Raw genomic sequence first — 12,733 nt, forward strand, 5'->3', positions numbered from 1 at the left:
GCTTTAATTTGTGTCCTTTACTATTAAAAAGATATAATCATAGAGTGTTAGTCACTCAGTCGTGTCCAACTGTTTGTGACCCCATGGACTGTAGCCCACCAGCCTCCTCTGTCTATGGACTTCTCCAGGCAAAAATACTGGAGTGGGTTGCCATTCCCTTCTCCAGGAGATCTTCCTTATCTAGAGACTGATCTCAGGTTTCCTACATTGCAGAAAGATTCTATACCATCTGAGCCAAGAACTTTCCTGAGTTCTGTAAGTTTCTGGTGTACTATTAAACCAGCGGGATTCTCCTTACATTGAACATTCTAGAAAATTACTGAATATGAGAAAGTCCTCGAATTTGTAGCTGGCTGACCTGAAGTGGGGGTCCCCCTGGGACCCTGGGAACTTGTGCTGGTGTCTGAAATGAGGACAGGCTTGTGAGGACTGTTTTCTCAGACATTGCAGTTTAGCAAACTGTTTGTAGCCAATTTCTTTCTTAAGTTGAAGAAAGTAAGGAAAACCACTAGACCATTCAGGTATGACCTAAATCAAATCCCTTATGATTATACAATGGAAGTGAGAAATAGATTTAAGGGACTAGATCTGATAGAGTGCCTGATGGACTATGGATGGAGGTTCGTGACATTGTACAGGAGACAGGAATCGAGACCATCTCCATGGAAAAGAAATGTAAAAAAGCAAAATGGCTGTCTGAGGAGGCCTCACAAATAGCTGTGGAAATAAGAGAAGTGAAAAGCAAAGTAGAAAAGGAAAGATATTCCCATTTGAATGCAGAGTTCCAAAGAATAGTAAGGAGAGATAGGAAAGCCTTCCTCAGTGATCAGTGCAAAGAAATAGAGGAAAACAATAGAATGGGAAAGACTAGAGATCTCTTCAAGAAAATTAGAGATACCAAGGGAACATTTCATGCAAAGATGGGCTCGATAAAGGACAGAAATGGTATGGACCTAACAGAAGCAGTAGATACTAAGAAGAGGTGGCAAGAATACACAGAAGAACTATACAAAAAAGATCTTCATGACCCAGATAATCACGATGGTATGATCACTGACCTAGAGCCACACATCCTGGAATGTGAAGTCAAGTGGGCCTTAGAAAGCATCATTACGAACAAAGCTAGTGGAGGTGATGGATTTCATCCCAATCCCAAAGAAAGGCATTGCCAAAGAATGCTCAAACTACCACACAATTGCACTCATCTCACATGCTAGTAAAATAATGCTCAAAATTCTCCAAGCCAGGCTTCAGCAATACGTGAACTGTGAACTTCCTGATGTTCAAGCTGGTTTTAGAAAAGGCAAAGGAATCAGAGATCATATTGCCAACATCTGCTGGATCATGAAAAAAGGAAGAGAGTTTCAGAAAAACATCTATTTATGCTTTATTGACTATGCCAAAGCCTTTGACTGTGTGGATCACAATAAACTGTGGAAAATTCTTCAAGAGATGGGAATATCAGACCACCTGACCTGCCTCTTAAGAAATCTGTATGTGGGTCAGGGAGCAACAGTTAGAACTGGAAATGGAACAACAGACTGGTTCCAAATAGGAAAAGGAGTACATCAAGGCTGTATATTGTCAACCTGCTTATTTAACTTATATGCAGAGTACATCATGAGAAATGCTGGGCTGGAGGAAGCACAAGCTGGAATCAAGATTGCCAGGGGAAATATCAATAACCTCAGGTATGCAGATGACACCACCCTATGGCAGAAAGTGAAGAGGAACTAAAGAGCCTTTTGATGAAAGTAAAAGAGGAAAATGAAAAAGTTGGCTTAAAGCTCAACATTCAGAAAATGAAGATTATGGCATCCAGTCCCATCACTTCATGGGAAGTAGATGGGGAAACAGTGGCTGACTTTATTTTGGGGGGCTCCAAAATCACACAGATGGTGACTGCAGCCATGAAATTAAAAGACGCTTGCTCCTTGGAAGGAAAGTTCTGACCATCCTAGATAGCATATTAAAAAGCAGAGACAATACTTTGTCAACAAAGGCCCGTCAGGTCAAGGCTATGTTTTTTCCAGTAGTCACGTATGGATGTGAGAGTAGGACTGTGAAAAAAGCTGAGTGCTGAAGAATTGATGCTTTTGAACTGTGGTGTTGGAGAAGACTCAAGAGTCCCTTGGACTGCAAGGAGATCCAACCAGTCCATCCTAAAGGAAGTCAGTCCTGGGCGTTCATTGGAAGGACTGATGTTGAAGTTGAAACTCCAATACTTTGGCCACCTCATGTGAAGAGTTGACTCATTGGAAAAGACCCTGATGCTGGGAAGGATTGGTGGCAGGAGGAGAAGGGGATGACAGAGGATGAGATGCCTGGATGGTATCACTGACCATATGGACATGAGTTTGGGTAAATGCTGGAAGTTGGTGATGGACAGAAGACCTGGCATGCAGCAGTTCATGGGGTCATAAAGAGTTGAACACGAGTGAGTGACTGAACTGAACTCAACTTGTAGCCAGAAAAGACATTGGAAAAAATAGTCAAGTTCAAACTCATCACAGGCCTTTGAAAACCCCCAGGGAGCTCTGGAGCTAACCTTAGAGTTGGCTGGAACTGGGGCAAAAGAGAGAAATGTTTACACACCCTCATCATATAGTCATTGAATTGGGCTGCCTAGTGATGCTCTGTAGCTGAGGCTGATCCCTCTCGGAGTTGATTGCTGACAGCTGAGTAACACCCAACATTGGAGGAATATGTCTGTCATGCCTGACAGGATAACAACACAACATAAAATTTACCCTCTTAGCCATTTTATCTTTTTTTTTTAATTGAAGAATAATTGCTTTACAGAATTTTGTTGTTTTCTGTCAAACCTCAACATGAATCAGCCACAGGTATACATATATCCCCTCCCTTTTGAACCTCCCTCCCATCTGCCTCCCAACCCACCCCTCTAGGTTGATACAGAGTTTGTTTCCTGAGCCATACAGAAAATTCCCATTGACTGTCTATTTTACATATAGTAATGTAAGTTTCCATGTTACTCTTTCCATACATCTTACCCTCTCTTCCCCTCTCCCCATCTCCATAAGTCTATTCTCTATGTCTGTTTCTCCATTGCTTCCTTGTAAATAAATTTTTCAGCACAATTTTTCTAGATTCTGTATATGTGCATTAGAATATGATATGTATCTTTCTCTTTCTGACTTACTTCACACTCTGTATAATAGGTTGTAGGTTCATCCACCTCATCAGAACTGACTCAAATGTGTTTGTTTTTATGGCTGAGTAATATTCCATTGTGTACCACAACTTCTTTATCCATTCATCTGCTGATGGACATCTAGGTTGCTTCTATGTTATAGCTATTATAAATAGTGCTGCAATGAACAATGGGATACATGTGTCTTTTTCAATTTTGGTTTCCTCAGAGTATATGCCTAGGAGTGGGATTGCTGGGTCATATGGTGGTTTTATCCCTAGTTTTTTAAGGATTCTCCATTCTGTCTTCTATAATGGCTGTATCAATTAATATTCCCACCAACAGTGCAAGAGTATTCCTTTTCCTCCACACCCTCTCCAGAATTTATTGTTTGTAGAAACAATAAATGATGATGGCCATTCTGATTGGTATGAGGTGATATCTCATTGTGGTTGTAATTTGCATTTCTCTAATGAGCAATGTTGAACATCTTTTCATGTATTTGTTAGCCATCTGTATGTCTTCTTTGGAGAAATGTCTGTTTAGGTCTTTTTCCCACTTTTTGATTGGGTTGTTTGTTTTCCTTGTATTGAGTTATATGAGCTGCTTGTATATTTTGGAAATTAATCCTTTGTCAGTTGTTGTATTTGCTATTATTTTCTTACCCTCTTAGACATCTGAAATGTCCAATTCAGGAACATTTGTGGCTCAGTGGTAAAGAATCTGCTTGTAAGACAGGAGATGCAGGAGACATGGGTTTGATCCCTGGATCAGGAATATCCCCTGAAGGAGGAAAAGGCAACCCACTCCCATAATCTTGCCCGGGAAATCCCAGGGAGAGAAGTGCCAGGTGGACTACAGTCCATGGGGTTGCAAAGAGTCAGACATGACTGAACAACTGAGCATGCACGCACACACCACTATCCATCTCCAGAACTTTTTATCTTCCCCAAGTGAAACTCTATTTCCGCTAAACTAATTCCCCATTCTTCTTTCCAAAGCCTCTGGTAACTATCATCCTACCCATTGTCTCTATGACTTTGATTACTTTAGGTGTCAAATCATTCAATTTTTGTCTCTTTGTGTCTTGCTATTTAATATGATTGGGAAGAAGTTAGATAGAATGGGAAGGAGAATTATCAGCAAGACTGGGAACTGACTTTGCTTTGGTAGGTACCCTCTCATCTACTCCTTGGGAAGCATACACCTCACTTTTCCCAGGAAAAACCCAGTTGATAAGTGTTTATTCAAACTTAATATTCATAGTGTCCTATTTCAGTTTCAAAATACTCCAGTTTAGAAATCAAATATCCACTCTATTTACTTAAAAATCACTAAGGAGCAAAAATATACTAGGTGTCTTGGTCATTAAGGTAGGGTTTAGATCCACCTAACACATAGGGAATACTCATAGGAAAGTTATAGAAACAATGCAAAACAAGAAAGAGAGAGGTGTATTTATTTTGTGATGATAGAAACAAGATTTCTTGTGACCAAATGTCTTGAGTAATACACAAGGAAAGAGAGACGGCTATACTGATGTGATATGCAAAGTCCCATAAGGGTTATAATTCACATGGGGCATCCAGCTAATCTCCCAATTCCATTAGAGCTATGCTACAAAGAGGAAAAATTGTGTAAACATAAAGTAGAGCCAGATAGGTACATTTTCAGTAAGTGACTTCAGATTCAGAATCACTTATTGCAATCACTTATTGTTTGATTTTGTTGTATTTTGTACTCCCATGAACCGAAAAACAGGGGTTGGGATTAGGCTATTCTGCTGATAATCCTCCAGGGGACACTCTTGATGTCCTTGTTCCTTAGACTGTAGGTGAAAGTGTTCAGCATAGGGGTGACCACAGTGTACATCACTGAGGCCACTGCACTCTTCCTGGGAGATTGTGAGATGGCTGAGCTGAGTTACACCCCAAGGCCTGTTCCATAAAACAAACAAACAACTGACAGGTGAGAACCACAGGTAGATAAGGCTTTGTACTTCCCACCTGATGAGGAGACTCTCAGAATGGAGGAAACAATTTGAGAATAAGAGTAAAGGATTCCTGAAAGTGGAATCCCACCGACAATGGTACTGTTGAAATAAATTAATATGATATTGATGGAGTTTTCAGAACAGGCAAGATTGAGGAGTTTAGAAGGGTCACAGAAGAAATGAGGCATTTCCACCTCTGCAAAGAGGTAAGCTGTGACATCATCAAGTAGTGAAGCTGGGAGTTCAAAAGTCTGATGGAAAATGATACCAGGACCAAGAAGCCACAGAGGCGGGGATTCATGATGAACAGGTAGTATAGGGGGTGACAGATGGCCACCAACTGGTCATAGGCCATCACTGTCAGGAGGAGACTCTCCAAACATGCAAAAAGAGAAAAGACGGTCACCCCAGCTAGGCAGCCTGCATAGGTGATGGATTTGCTGTGTGTCTGGAGGTTCACTAGCATCTTGGGGACAGTGGTGGTGTTGAAACTGATGTCAGCCAAGGACAGGTTGGAGAGGAAGAAGTAAATGGGTGTGTGGAGGTGGGGGTCAAAGGTGACAGCCAGAATGATGAGTAGCTTCCCAAGCACAGTGACCAAGTACATGGATAGGAGGAGCCCAAAGAGAAGGGGCTGCAGGTCTGGATAATCTGAGAGGTCCAGGAGGAGGAATTCTGAGACACCTGTTAGATTCTGTGGTTCCATGTAGAGGGGACACCTTTGAAAAATAAGAGAGTATTGAATAAACAGAACAATTGAAGGGGCATACAGATAAGTGTCCATACTTTGGATTTAATAATTCACAAATATTTAAAAAATTTTTATTATGATGCAGTTCTGAAAATTCTTGCAATCCTCTGTATATTACACTAGTGAGAATTTCCAAAAGATATATGCATTCAACAGTATTGCTTCCATTTAAAAAATTGATATCTGGTAAAACTAATACAATTATGTAAAGTTTAAAAATAAAATTAAATTTAAAAAAATTGAAACATTAAATTTTTCTATAACTATCTCTACAAGTTATGCTAATGGAAAAATCAGACAAAATCAACCACATGGTCTGATTTTCAAGGTGTAAAACGAAAGATCCTTGAAGGCTGACTAGGAATAGTCTTTTCATGATAGAGTCACATGAAATTTAGCACCTTATATAGGGAATGATGGAGAAGGCAATGGCACCCCACTCCAGTACTGTTGCCTGGAAAATCCCATGGATGGAGGAGCCTGGTAGGCTGCAGTCCATGGGGTCGCTAAGAGTTGGACACAACTGAGCAACTTCACTTTCACTTTCCACTTTCATGCATTGGAGAAGGAAATGGCAACCCACTCCAGTGTTCTTGCCTAGAGAATCCCATGGACGGAGAAGCCTGGTGGGCTGCGTCCATGGGGTCACACAGAGTAGGACCCGACCAAAGTGACTTAGCAGCAGCAGCATAGGGAATGATGGGGCTTCCTTGGTGGCTCAGGTGGTAAAGAATCTGCCTGCCAATGCAGGAGATGCAGGAGACTGGGATTTGATTACTGGGTCAGGAAGATCCTCTGGAGGAGGAAATGGCAACCCACTCTAGTATTCTTGCCTGAAAAATTCCATGGACAGAGGAGCCTTGTGGGCTATGGTCCATGGGGTCGTTAAGAGTCCGACATGACTGAGCAACTGAGCACAAAGAATGATATTATTATAACTATTATCACTCAGATTTACAAAATGGGCTGGAAAATTCATTACTATCCATAGACAAGCCCATCATCCATAATATTCATACAGTAAAGATCCCTTGCAAGCAGTTTGGTCCATTCTGCCTATTTACCTATAAACTCACCACATCTCAAAAGAAGGAATTCATGGTTTTACTTCTATTTGATCATCTGGGACTAACATAGGTTTTAAAAGGAAATAATCTGGTGAGACAGAGCCTTGGGGTGGGAATTAGGAGGCCTTTGTCTGAGTTCCACATGTTTCACCCACTTAATGTGCAGTGTGTGTAAATCTCCCCACTTCTCTGCACTTGTATCCCTCACACTGAAGCAGGGCCAATAACACCCATTTGTAGGATGTGTGTGGTGTGGAGGAAGGGGAAATTTCCTCTTCTACCCCTCTAGAGTTCTTGTGGCTGGAATAATAACAAAATTGATGCAAGACAACAGGAGAAAAAGAAACAAATTTGAATTCTTACACACAGAGGTCTTATTAAAATAAGACCTAAGAAGTGGCCAAAGCAGGCAGCTATTATCTCTTTTAGGCAAAGAAACAGTAAGTTGATGAGGAATTGACAGGAGAAAGACACGTAGGCTTTTGGTATTTCATGAATGAAGAATATCAACAGATTTAGGCTTAGGGTGGTAAATAAAAGGAAAAATAAGATTTGTTTACATTGGCTTCGCAAAGAGTTGGACATGACTGAGTGACTGAACTGAACTTAATTGAACACTGGCTTCTAATCTCCAAATGCCCTATAATTGATCATAAGGGGGGGTCTTTCCATTCCTGATGCAGGAGTGCCCATTTCAAGTATAGATGTGAGAGTTGGACCATAAAAAAGGCTGAGCGCCAAAGATTTGATGCATTCGAACTGTGGTGTTGGAGAAGACTCTTGAGAGTCCCTTGGACAGCAAGGAGATCAAGCCAGTCAGTTCTAAAGGAAATTAACCCTGAATTTTCACTGGAAGGACTGATGCTGAAGCCAAAGCTCCAATACTTTGGCCACCTGATGCGAAGAACTGACTCATTGGGAAAGATCCTGATTCTGGAAAAGATTGAAGGCAGCGGGAGAAGGGGACGACAGAGGCTGAGATGGTTGGATGACATCAGTGACTTGATAGACATGAGTTTGAGCAAACTCCAAGAAATAGTAAAGGACAAAGAAGGCTGGTGTGCTGCAGTCCTTGGGGTTACAAAGAGTCAGATACAACTGAGCGATCAAACAACAACAAATGCACGCTTCTAGGCTCTGAATTCCCTATCTTTGATCATAAGGAGGTCCTTCCCACTTCTGATGCAGGAGTGCCCCTTTCTTGTCAGAGATTTATTCCCTGCTTTTCCAGGAGACAAAGGAATTTCCTCTTGCACTGGCTGATTCTCAAGTAACTTCTGTAGAAACTAATCAATAAACCATTGCAGCACATTTTGGGACCAATCTCCTTAATCCTCAGTAGTGGCACATAAGAGTGGTCAGTACTTAAGAAATATTCAGTTACAGTTATTTAATTTTTTTAAAAGTTTTTTTATGTGGGCCATTTTTAAGGTTTTTTTTTTGTTGTTGTTACAGTATTGTTTCTGCTCTAGTTTTTTGGCCATGAAACATGTGGAATCTTAGCTCCCCAACCAGGGATTGAACCCAAACCTCGTGCATTGAAAGGTAAAGTCTTAAGCACTGGGCCACCAAGGAAGTCCCCAGTCATGGCTTTTACATCAGAAGTTGAATCATTATTGGGCTATTTATCTTATTGATGAAATGAAATCCTAATAAAGTTTTAATGATCTTACATTCTATTATATGAGAGAGAGAGAGAGAAGCCTGTCATGTCCCAGGGAATTCATCTACAGAATGAATGGAATCCTAATATGTGTCTCAGTCCACCCAATAAAATTAGCTTTCCTTGTTCTTTAACTGATTCTGCTTTAAAAAAAAAACTTTTATGTTGTCACAGCCAGTGCTCTGTGATAACCTATAGGGATGTGATAGGGAGGGAAGAGGGAGGGGGTTCCAAAGGGAGCGGATACATGTATACCTATGGCCAACTCATGTTGATATATGGCAGAAACCATCACAACATTGAAAAGTAATTACCCTCCAATTAAAAATAATAATAAAGTTAAAAAATTTTTATGATTCACTACTTGTTTAAATAATGGTGTTGTACACAAAAAAGAATTCTACTTTTTGAATGTTTTTCTTTTTGCCAGCTTTCTAAATGTTCTATGGACATCTAATAACAATGTATGAGATACAAAATTTAAATATATTTGTGTAGGATATGATTAATATAAATTAATTAAATATAAATTTATTATATTTTAATTATTAATGACATAACTCAAGATGCCCCTATTCTTACTTTTTCTGCATTTGATAAAATATTGTCAGAGAAATGTTAATATGTCATACTATGATTATGTATTTTTTCTTTCCCTTATATTTCTTCTGATTTTTGCTTTATGTTTCTTTATTGTTAAGGTATCTAATGGTATATGATGTCTATCTTTGTGAATTGTACCTTTAACCATTAAAAATATTCATCTTTGTTTCAGACATAGAGGACAGACTTATGGTCATGGGGAGAGGGGTGGAGTGGGTGAGATGTATGGAGAGTAACATGGAAACTTCATTACCATATGTAAAATAGACAGCTAATGGGAATTTGTGTTTTGTCTCAGGGAACTCAAACAGGGGCTCTGTATCAACCTAGAGGGGTGAGATGGGGAGGGAGATGAGAGAGATGCTCAAACAGGAGGGGACATATGTATACCTATGGCTGATTCATGTTGATGTTTGACAGAAAAACAACAAAATTCTGTAAAGCAATTATCCTTCAATTAAAAAATAAATAAATTAAAAAAATTTTAATTCATCTTTGTTTCATTTAAAATAAATGATTTTTTAAAGAATAATTGAGTGTTGTAGATTTTATTAAATGGAAAATGATAGATCCCTTAGAAAGTGACACAGAAGCATACAAGTACTGGTTTATGTTTTGTCTAGTCCTGTAAGACATTGTGCTGCTGTCCATGGGGTCACAAAGAGTTGGACACAACTTAGCAACTGTACAACAACAACAGGAAGCTGTAGGAAGGAATGAAGGGACAGACAGAAATGACCCAGCATATGGAAGCCTTAGCCTTATTGCCTACGTTGTGTTTCTGAGAACTTTTTAACAGAGATTTTTGTTCTTGTAGCCTATTCTGTGCCAAGCAAAGAGAGGCGCTGAGAAATCAGAGATGAATACGACTCAGTTTTCCCTGGAGGCATTCAGAATCTATTTGCATAAGGACAAGAACTATCGTATAAAATGTTCTTTCAGGATCTGGGAAAAATCAAACCTCAGATCACAGAATATTTTGATTGAGTAATTGGTACTTAAACTCAAGGGTAATAATAATAAAGCAATACCTAAAATTTACTCTGTCATTATTGTAATGCAAATGCATCCAGGGAACATTTAATCACATGCTTTTTACTTCTTTTGTTTCATTCTTACTTAGGCAGTTGTATCAATTGGATATCAATTTTGATGACCAGTTTCAGGCTCAAAGATACTAAGAGCTTGTCCAGTGTGGTTCAGATAATAAATAGAGCATAAGATTCAAAGTTAAATTGTGGGTTTCTGAAGCCCATGCACTGAACTTAGGCACTCCGTTTACGTACACTTCAGAGAGTTGAAGCAGAGATTGAGAAGTCTCTTCCAAACTTCCTAACATATACCTTTATACTGTTTCTTGTTTTCTAATCAGCACCCTAACACTATACTCTCTTAGAGATCCAGAGGTTATAAATTATAAGAATGAAGGAGCAGGTTGACAGTGAAGCAAAATTTGAGATCAAAGACAAGAGAGAGAAGTGCCTTGAATTGTCAAAACTGATACTTTCTGGGATCCCCAGACAGTTAAGAATCAGCCTGCAATGTAGGAGATATGGGTTTGATCCCTGGGTTGGGAAGATCCCTTGGAGAAGGGAATGGCTACCCGCTCAAGTATTCTTGCGTGGAGAGATCCATGGACCGAGAAACCTAGCAGGCTACCGTCCATGGGGTTGCAGAGTCAGACGCGACTGAGTGACTAACACTTTTACTTTTTCACTTTCACTTTCAACTCAGTCTTCTTTCCTATCACTGATGTAGCAGGTGCCACTCATACTGTCCATTGTGTCTACTGTGAACACCCAAAAGGAAGAGTACAGTGATCAGGGGGTCTCTGTGTGCTGTGCTGTGCTTAGTTGCTCAGTCATGTCCAGCTCTATGTGACCCTATGGACTGCAGCCCACCAGGCTCCTCTGTCCGCAGGGATTCTCCAGGCAAGAATACTAGAGTGGGTTGCCATGCCCTCCTCCAGGGTTTCTTCCCAACCCAGGGATTGAACCCAGGTCTCCTGCATTGCAGGCAGATTCTTTATCAATTGAGCCACCAGGGGAGCCCAGGGGGTCTCTGCCTGGGAAGAAAAGGAAGAGTGTTTGCTTTTTGGTGTTTTCCTTTTTTATAGCTTAATAAAACTTCTTCGATATGTCGCAAATCCTAAACATTTGTGAAGGGTTGATTTATCATCAAATCCAACCCTCTTATGTACAGTTGAACAATTTAGGACCAAAGCAGTTCTCAAATGCTAAGTTGGCCTTTGTATGCCAACTAAAGAGCTTTATTTATTTTTTTTAATTTTGAATTCTTATTTAAAATTTTTTAATTGGAATATAGTTGATTTACAATGTTGTGTTAGTTTCAGGTGTACAATCAAGTGAACCAGTTATTCACATACATACATCTGCTCTTTTTTAGATTCTTTTCCCTGTAATGATAGTATATTGAGAAGATGTGCTATACAGTAGGTCCTTACTAGTCATCTATTTTATATAACAGTGTGTATATGTCAATCTCAATCTCCAGATTTATCCCTCCCACCCTTACCCCCTGGTAACCACAAGTCTCTTTTCTACATCTGTGACTCTATTTCTGTTTTGTAAATAAATGCGTGTGTACTGTTTTTTAAAAAGTCCACATATAAGTGATATCATATATTTGTCTTTCTCTGTCTGACTTACTTCACTCAGTACGACAGTCTCCAGCTCTAGCAATCTAAATATCCATCGACACACAAGTGGATAAAGAAGGTTTGGTAGATATATACAATGAAATATTACTCAGCAATTTTAGAAAAGAATGATATAATGTCATTTGCAGTCACATCGATGGAACTAGAAATTACTATGAACTTTTCAATAAACTCTTATGTAGGTGTTACATTTTCCCCAAATTCACCCTTGCATGAAGTTTGGATTGGCAGGAGAGAATATGGTCTAGGTGCCCTATGAAAGGAGATTCAATGTTTACATTAAAATCTGACTATACTCCCTTTTTATCCCAGGGCTTGATAAAAATTGCAGTAAAATACTGTGATCTTATCCTCAGTTGTAAAATAATGATAATGCACACTGCTGTCTTTTGAGGCTGGTAATGCGACAGAAGATGAGATGGTTGGATGGCATCACTGACTCGGTGGACGTGAGTTTGAGTGAACTCCGGGAGTTGGTGATGGACAGGAGGCTTGGCGTGCTGTGATTCATGGGGTTGCAAAGAGTCGGACACGACTGACAAACTGAACTGAACTGAACTGAACTGAATGCATACAAAAGGAAAGAAACAAGCTACTTAAAAACTAAGCTAAAAAACAAAAAACAAAAAAGAATACATTTGAATCAGTTCTGATGAGGTGGATAAAACTGGAGCCTATTATACAGAGTGAAGTAAGCCAGAAGGAAAAACATAAATACAGTATACTAACGCATATATATGGAATTTAGAAAGATGGTAACAATAACCCGGTGTACGAGACAGCAAAAGAGACACTGATGTATTGAACAGTCTTATGGACTCT

The 12,733-nt window shown here is 39.6% G+C and overlaps 1 pseudogene; it reads right to left on the bottom strand.

Moving 5' to 3' along the window:
- Positions 1 to 4,924: 4,924 nt before the first annotated feature.
- On the bottom strand, positions 4,925 to 5,853 carry LOC104999926 (annotated as a pseudogene).
- Between the last annotated feature and the right edge of the window lie 6,880 nt (positions 5,854 to 12,733).

Source organism: Bison bison, unplaced genomic scaffold (assembly GCF_000754665.1).
Source record: "Bison bison bison isolate TAMUID 2011002044 unplaced genomic scaffold, Bison_UMD1.0 scf7180017864365, whole genome shotgun sequence".
Lineage (NCBI taxonomy): Eukaryota > Metazoa > Chordata > Mammalia > Artiodactyla > Bovidae > Bison > Bison bison.